We start from the raw sequence: 8,560 nt of genomic DNA, 5'->3' as shown, positions 1-8,560 counted from the left end.
CAGCATACACTTCAACAGAGGGGGTGGGGTTCAGCACACACACTAATTACAGCCTCATTTCACGGTCAACTTAGTTCACACCATTTTCACCTGTTTCAAGTAATTGAAAGGTGTGGCTGATTAGGCTTTTTGGGGAAGGGAATACCTTTCTTACAACCTGAATAGCACAACTGAAGTTAATCACACTCATTTGAAAGCTTAACTCTAGCTACTAAATGCCCCAACAACTCATTACTTATCAAAGCGTACGTCACACATTAGTTCACTCATATCTATAGTTGAACTACTATCAAAGACACATTATCACACACTGCATGTGTTGTCTTGTTGAGTCACAGCCACATTCAGGTGTGCCACATCTTCGATTAATGTACCACACATATCCTCTACCAAAAACAACACTTTTTGCAATATGACCACCTTCATGATAACCATTGTGAATGGTCATCTCATGATAGTTATGTACATTATGATACTGATATCACTACACAACATATGATTTTTATGTACTAATTTAATCTATTTATCCTCACGCATTACTGCAGAAACATAGTATGTTGTATGTTAGGGAACTCAAAACTTCTAAGTACACAGGCATGTACAGTGTTATTACAACTATTTATGTTCACTTTCACACACATTTTCGGTTAAGGAACTGATGTTGTTAGTTAATCATAAATACAGAACATACAATAAGTGTTTGTTCAATATTTACACATGTAAATGTAAAACTTATGTTATTGTTATATATAGTTGCCCCTGGAGGACATGTGTCACCTGAGATGGAACAAGTGTCTTCACCTGGGTCAGCCAGCTCAACACAACTAGAAGGTGAGTGTATCATTTGCTGGCCATATAATATGTGCTGTATGTTATGTTGTCATGTTCATTATTTGTTTTGCACATCTTCTTTAAATAGGATTACTTAGTGTCAGTGCAAATTAAGTGTAAGGCAACATGTATTGTGTTAGTGATGTGAACTATCATGTAGGACTTCTGAGTTTAGAGCAACTTTTCATTCATTCATATTTCATACTGAGTCCAAACATTATTCGTAAGTCAAGGTAGTTTTTAATGTGAGGTTATAAAACGTATGCTAACATGTTAGGTGTTACTTAGGACACAGTACAATTACATAGTAACACAGCATACATTAACATGCCATTTAATAATGTGTACATTTCTTTTTAGAACATCATGGTGATGAGGATGATGAGTATGATGAGGATGACGCCGCAGAAGAGACTGAAATACAATCATGTGACCATGAAGAGGTGCCAATAGAAACTGTTGTACCGCCAAATCGTCCATCAACTTCCACATACGATGCAATTGTAGCTTCAGAGGGAAAAATAGTGGACGCAGAAAATCGTCGCCATTCAGACATGATGACAGTGCTGGAAAGGATGATTGGACTGCAGGAAGAAACAGTATCACAATTGGCACATCTCCACAGAGTCTTCATTGAAGTGCCTAAACAGTTGCAAAAAATCAACACCTCATTCGAAGCATTAGTTGTTCAGCAAACACAAGCTAATTACTGGAGAATGACTAATGTACCACAATTCAACACCTCACAGCCAGGATCTGTTCATGCAGGTCAGTTTTCACCACATTCATCTGATATTCATTCACCAGGCCCAAATGTTACCGGTCAAGTAGCAGACATTGCTGTGCAGGTTCCTGACGACATCCTACCGCTGCCATCTGTACAAATTCAGCAGCTGACACCTACAAAGGAGGCCACAAAAAGAAAACACAAGCAGTTACTACTGACCAGTTTTTGGTCAAAAACAAAAAAAGACTCACATGAAACAGACCGACCATCACTTGTGCAGTGTCTACCAACTTGCTCACATGTGTCAGTGGGCACAAGCTCTGTCGGTGAGTCACTTGCCACAAGCCCTGTCCGTGAACAGTCAGTACCCACAAGCCCTGTAGGTGAGTAACTGCCCAAAAGCCCTGTAGGTGAATCGCTGCCCAAAAGCCCTGTAGGTGAATCACTGCCCACAAGCCCTGTAGGTGAATCACTGCCCACAAGCCCTGTAGGTGAGTCACTGGCCACAAGCCCTGTAGGTGAGTCACTGGCCACAAGCCCTGTAGGTGAGTCACTGGCCACAAGCCCTGTCCGTGAACAGTCAGTACCCACAAGCCCTGTAGGTGAGTCACTGCCCAAAAGCCCTGTAGGTGAATCGCTGCCCAAAAGCCCTGTAGGTGAATCGCTGCCCAAAAGCCCTGTAGGTGAATCACTGCCCACAAGCCCTGTAGGTGAGTCACTGGCCACAAGCCCTGTAGGTGAGTCACTGGCCACAAGCCCTGTAGGTGAGTCACTGGCCACAAGCCCTGCCCGTGAAGTGCCAGAGGCCACTCAAAGTGGCTCTGTTGTGCCTAAAGTTGGTGGCAAAAGAAAAAGGAAAATTCAAGAGACAACAAGCAGGCCTGTTACTCGCTCGCAAAAGGAACAAAAAAAATAAATGTTATAATTCAGAAAATATGTCTTTGGCCTTGTTTTGTTGACTTCAGATTATCTAATTACTATTGTATGTATGCTGAAGACTGTGTTGTTTCCAAACTTTCAACTATGTTCTTGTACACGTGAAGTTTTGGAAATGTTAACACTCATAATTAATTGTGTTATAAATATTTATGTTTTAATCGTCTGTTCAGTAATGGTCCACCAGGAGCCAGTTGCTAAGTTTAGAGAAGCTGCCATTGACTTTGCAGCAAAACATTGCATTTGGGTGTGTTAATTGATGTAAGAATTGCATATGCATATTAGTCACATGCAATTATAAAAACACCTAAGTAACTGCAAACATCTTTCTTGTACGTGTACAGCAGGATTATGTGTAAATTATTACTTACCTTTGCCTTGCTTGGCCATTGTAATTTTGTCCTTTAATCATTTGTGTGTTCTTGTTTCAATAACATCTCAGAATGTATAATAATATATATACACACACACACACACACACACACACACACACTCTGAGTGTGTGTGTGTGTGTGTGTGTGTGTATGTATATATATATATATATATATATATATATATATATATATATATATATATATATAGTACTATATAAACTGGTATACATGTATTTTACAAACTAATACACTTCATGCTTCCTTGTGAAAACACTATTTTAATAATACAGGCCTAATGTTTGAGAAATATCCTAAGTATGAGACTCTAACAGTATTGTGCTTAAACAAATGTTTATTACTTAATTCAATCATGTTTCTCACCATTTAAATAGGTTTCATACAAGGTATACTTAATGCCATCAATGTTGTGTGTACTCCTGCAATATTAAAAAAAATAAAATATAATATATAAATATATATATATTTTTATAAGAGAGATATATTTATATATATATATATATACACACGTATTTAAACTCATGCAGACAGGGAGTTAACCAGACTTTCACATACACACAGAAATGTAAGCGGGGAAAAAACATTTCTTTTTGCAGGTGTCTGTTTTTACTGATATGCCTGGCTAAGAAATATTTTCACACAGTGGTCTTTGTTAGTTTTCAAAAAAACACTATATGAACGCATCCAAAGTCTAGGGATGTTTTTCACAAACGAGATAAAAGAAGGAGAAATGTTTCTCCCACAGTCCCATATCACGAACCACAACTGTTAACCCAATTAGACAAACAAATCCAATTGGCGTTTGAAATAAGGAGTCAAAGTAGTTAGTTTTGTTGACCTTGACAAGGAAAAACAGGAGTTTGTTAGCCATTCAGCACATTCATTTTGATGAGCAAATAACACAGACCTGCACACAGCTTTTGTGCTACTCAGACATGGCTGATGAATTCGTTAACAATATTAATCCCCTTTTAGGGTATAAGTACATGATCTGTGAAGCCATCTTGAACAGTCGCGGACAGAAAGCAAGCACACGCCAAATCGATGATTTCATTCGCGCAAAATATCCTTATTACCAAGACCGTAAGCATGCACGGAATTTTAATTCCTCAATAAGATTCACTTTATCAAGTAATGACTTTTTTGAACGTGACCAGGATAAGCTACAACACACCTATGGTTTCTGGAAGATTGCCCCGGAAAAACAATTTCTCCTGAAAGACGGCACTTATATTGTCGTGAAAGGCATATTTATTCCTAATGGCAATAGCAATGTATCCGCTACTACTGATCCGTTTGAATCGATACGTGCTGCAATATCTGCAGCCTCCATTCCTGAAACCCACATTGTACAAGAACAAAAGTACTATGATTATGTACCAAGCCTTTCAGCTGAAAATGCATTGGAATGGGAACCCGAAGAAATGAACCTACCTCCCGACCAATTATTTGAAGAAAGCAGTGGCGATTCCTATGAGCGCATCCTGGAGGAGATATGTGTCATACTGGATTCAGCGGTTGGGTTAAGCGTGGATGAAAATGCCTTGCATTTCTGGAGCGACCAGTTGCAGCCAGGCGAAGAGTTAATTCTAGAAGAATGGTAAATATAACAATCGTTATGCGTTGACTCTGCGTTTAAATTTTTTTTTTTTTTGTAACCACCATTTTCACTTTCAATGCGTGGATACAGCGTAACATTGCAGACTGCATAACATGTTGCGATCACAAACAAATTGTTTCCTAATACAATATAGTAGAACCTGAAAGAGTAGTACACATTGCTGACGGAATAAATATACGTACTTTCCTATCCCTTTAAACATATTAGCAACATTTTTCCATTACTCTAACACATACCTGTTTTGTTATCATGCAACATCTACAACATTGAAAACCGGGTCCACCACGTATGACGTGGGACCCTTGTCATGGGCCAAGGCGTCCTTAAAAAGGATTACTGATGTAAGCCCCGCCCCCAAGCGACGTGCGCGCCTCAAAGCCTATTGGCTGTCATGTTTTGTTATAGTAACGGTAACTGCAGTGTGTGATGCGTGCGGCTCAGTGTTTGTAGGCGTACCCTGGGCGTTAGCCGAATGTTAATTGAGTGGGAGGAGTGTTAGCGTGCGTTTCACGCTGGCTTAACATGACGTCACACGGATTGCATTTGCGCATTGTGTTATCGGCCGTGCTTTCTGTTCAAACACGTCTGTTTAAAAAGAATACAGATGTACTCGTTTAGAACGAATGTAGTTTCGTCTTCATTGTATTTGAAATAAAGATTTTATGTTTAATGGTATTTTCAAGATGTATTGAACGCACAACGTACGCTTTGTTTTGCGCATGCGCTAACAGTTAGTGGAGCCAAGCGTCAAGTGCGTGCGCACACAAAGATGTGCGCGCACATCTTTCAGTATACAGGCAACGTTCACTTCTTATACATAGTTATGCCTGCTACAAATTTAAAGAAACATTACATACTGATGAACAGTTTTACTTCTAACATATAAGTGACTGACGTGTGTATCTACACAATCATATAGAGCTGCGTAACGCGTTGTCACGGATGCATATCTAGTAAGGTGCCATCTTTGACCATCATGTGTTTGCTGTATTTCAGAGATGTTGGGGAAGATACAATCGGATCAATGTATGATTTCAGAAGAGTCTACCTTTATATGAGATGATTGTGAGGAGGAGCCACCGACTACTATACTACATATGGAACTAATTTTATATTGCTTGCAGCGCTTATTAACAAACAATTAAAAATGTGATACCCTTATGCCTATATTGCATAAGCACTTAATTAACATAATGATGTTGCAAAAGAGTGCCTCATGAATTTTTATTGAGTGTTCTTTAATGACTACTAACATTTTATGACATGGTGTGTTTTATATATAACAACCATTCCCACTCTGCTAACACATTTGTGTATTCTAATATGTAATGGAATGTATGACTGTCGAAACTATGTAACAATAATAATAATAATATGAGCATGTTCATGTATAGGGCTGCTAGTTGTACGCAGCGATTTACAGACACATGTTTCAGCCTGAGGTCCCTGGCCCGTGGAACGTACAAATGTTTTTTTGCCGCATGAGGCACAGGGAGATAAAGTGACTTGGCCAAGGTCACAAGGAGCCCACACCGGGAATTGAACCAGACTCCCCTGCTTCAAACTATCAGTGCCAGTGTGTGTCTTTACTCAGTGAGCCACTCCTTCTCCCAATGTAAAGGACACTTACAACCAAGTAGCCATTTATTTTTAAAATCTCTTGTTACATGGGTATGTAGATAAAATGGTTTGGGACTGTAGCAAATAATGTTACTGGCCAGATGTTATGGTCCCCTCCAATGCATGATGTTCTGAATATGACATCACCATCATGTTATGAAGTACGTTTCTGTGTATATTTCATTAACCTAACTAACTATAGTTTACTGTGTTTATTAATCGTTTAGAAATACATAGTATAGTCAATATGATGATATAAGCTACCATAATAAAGCTGGTGTTATCATTTGTCGGTGTTATACATGGATCCTACACCAATTGATACACACACAAACAGTTGTCTTAAAAAGTGTGTCTATGCTAGTGATGAATGTGCTCCCGTAAGTAAACAAATAAGTACAGTTATCCCCTTTTCTCCAAACACCTCTATATTACATTAATGGAAATTATAAGGAAACATACATAAAATGTGATGAAATGTGAGTAATCATTTTGTAATACAATGCACATGAAACCTCAAGAGTAGCTAAATGCATATACATGATACAGAAAGTACATATATGTAACATTTGTGTTTAAACCAATATGTTGGGTTTTTAGTTCCAATAATTATAGGAAGATTGAGGTAGCCACATCTTATGAGAGATGTCAGCAAATATACATACCATGATCAGTCATACTGCAAATATACCTATAATGCAAAGGAACAATATATAAATTGCAAACATTGACATGCCATCTTCAGTACCGTAAAGAACACATCAAAGTGTGTATTTGGTGTTAAATGTGCAACACCATGTATATTTAATGACATTCAAAATGTAAATCAGCCTGGTGTACACATCATCTGGATGTACATGTTACACTGCACCAATAACATTGTATGTAAGCATACTAGAAGCATGAATGATTATGGGCATAATATGTGTTTTGTCTTAGCATAAGGAATAACACAATGCTAAAATATTATTGCTTTGTTACCCAAGTTGTATTCACATACACACAACTAAAGTACAATTGAAGAGGGATTATATAACCTGTGCAACAATAACATACCGGTGCCACATCCCTTTGTGCACACAGCAGAGAAAAGAAAGGTGTGCAACCCATATTCATCTGTGTCCTAACAGAAGGTTATATAAAGAAACATTATTGTTAATGTAACATAATTAAACTATAAAAGTAGTACTAGGAACATATGAGTTTGTACTTACAAGAAAAAAATGAATTGATGAGATTCTGTCGTGTCTGGCCACCACTGGCTGTTTGTTCATTTTCAGCAGCTACATGGGTGGGATGCTCGTCTACCAAAGCCTCAGCTAGGTCTGACTGTACATTGTGCCTGAGTGCAACATTGTGCAAAATGCAACAGGCAAGGATAATATCAGACACTTTTTGAGGCTTGTATAGAAGAGCCCCACCAGTTCTGTCCAGACACCTAAACCTGGTCTTGAGTAGGCCAAATGTCCTCTCTATAACAGATCTTGTAGATATATGGGCTGCATTGTACCTCTCCTCTGCTTCAGTTTGAGGGTTTAGCACCGGAGTCAAGAGCCACGGCCTAATTCCGTATCCTGAGTCACCTATAATGAATGGAGCACACATAAGCTGACATTAGTGATGAAATTGTACAATGCCAACATTCCTAAATACAAATGTGTTTTGTGTTAGAACATGTAAATGTGTACTCACCCAGCAGCCAACCAGGTTCAAAATGTCCCTCTTCGAACGCATGGAAGACTGAAGAGCTCCTCAGGATAGAGGAATCGTGACTGGAACCAGGGAACTTGGGTACCACATGCATTATCCTCATCGTGGCATCACATACCACCTGTACATTGAGTGAATGGTAGTGCTTCCGATTGCGGTACACATGCTCACTCTGACTAGGTGCAATCAAAGCAACATGTGTGCAATCGATTGCACCCAGCACAGATGGTATCCCTGCTATATTATAAAAGCCAGTCCTGACTTCCAGCCACTCTGTTGCCTCTGTAGGAAAATGAATATAATTCCTAGCGCGTCTATTGAGTGCATAGAGAAACTGGGTCAAGGCCCGCGAGAATGTAGATTGCGAGACCCCGCCCACTATGCCCACAGTTGTCTGGTATGACGCGGAAGCAAGATAATGTAATGAGCACAGCATTTTAACAAGCCCAGGGACTGCACGACCTCTGGCTGTGAAAAAATCTAAATCCCCCCTTATCTCCTCATAAAGAGATAAGATTGCTGCTGAACTCAAACGATAGCGACTTACAATCTCCTCCTCACTCATCCCATCTAACAGGGTTCTCTCCCTGTACAGACGCGGACGAGGCACAAGTTGTCTCCTCTGTCTTCTCCTCTGATCTCCTGTCCCTCTACCTGTCCCTCGGCCTGTCCCTCTCCCTGTCCCTGTCGTATCCGCGTCACTGTCACTGTCCCTCGGTGTGT

At 39.5% G+C, this 8,560-nt stretch overlaps 1 long non-coding RNA gene across 2 annotated transcripts; it reads right to left on the bottom strand.

Annotated features, from left to right (window-relative positions):
* Window positions 1-907: 907 nt before the first annotated feature.
* LOC142491412 (uncharacterized) lies at window positions 908-7,928 on the bottom strand. 2 transcript variants are annotated; one of them, XR_012800396.1, is made up of 7 exons: window positions 7,342-7,928; window positions 7,184-7,250; window positions 6,793-6,818; window positions 4,321-4,475; window positions 3,250-3,305; window positions 1,652-1,731; window positions 908-1,415 (listed from the first exon to the last, which is right to left on the bottom strand). It is a non-coding gene; the product is annotated as an uncharacterized LOC142491412 (long non-coding RNA). The 2 variants fall into 2 exon arrangements; XR_012800397.1 differs by lacking the exon at window positions 3,250-3,305 and having other exon boundaries at window positions 7,342-7,808.
* Window positions 7,929-8,560: the final 632 nt, after the last annotated feature.

Source organism: Ascaphus truei, chromosome 3, assembly GCF_040206685.1.
Source record: "Ascaphus truei isolate aAscTru1 chromosome 3, aAscTru1.hap1, whole genome shotgun sequence".
NCBI classification, from domain to species: Eukaryota; Metazoa; Chordata; class Amphibia; order Anura; family Ascaphidae; genus Ascaphus; species Ascaphus truei.
The sequence above is the reverse complement of the archived record's forward strand: the minus strand, read 5'-3'. Positions and strand labels throughout refer to the sequence as shown.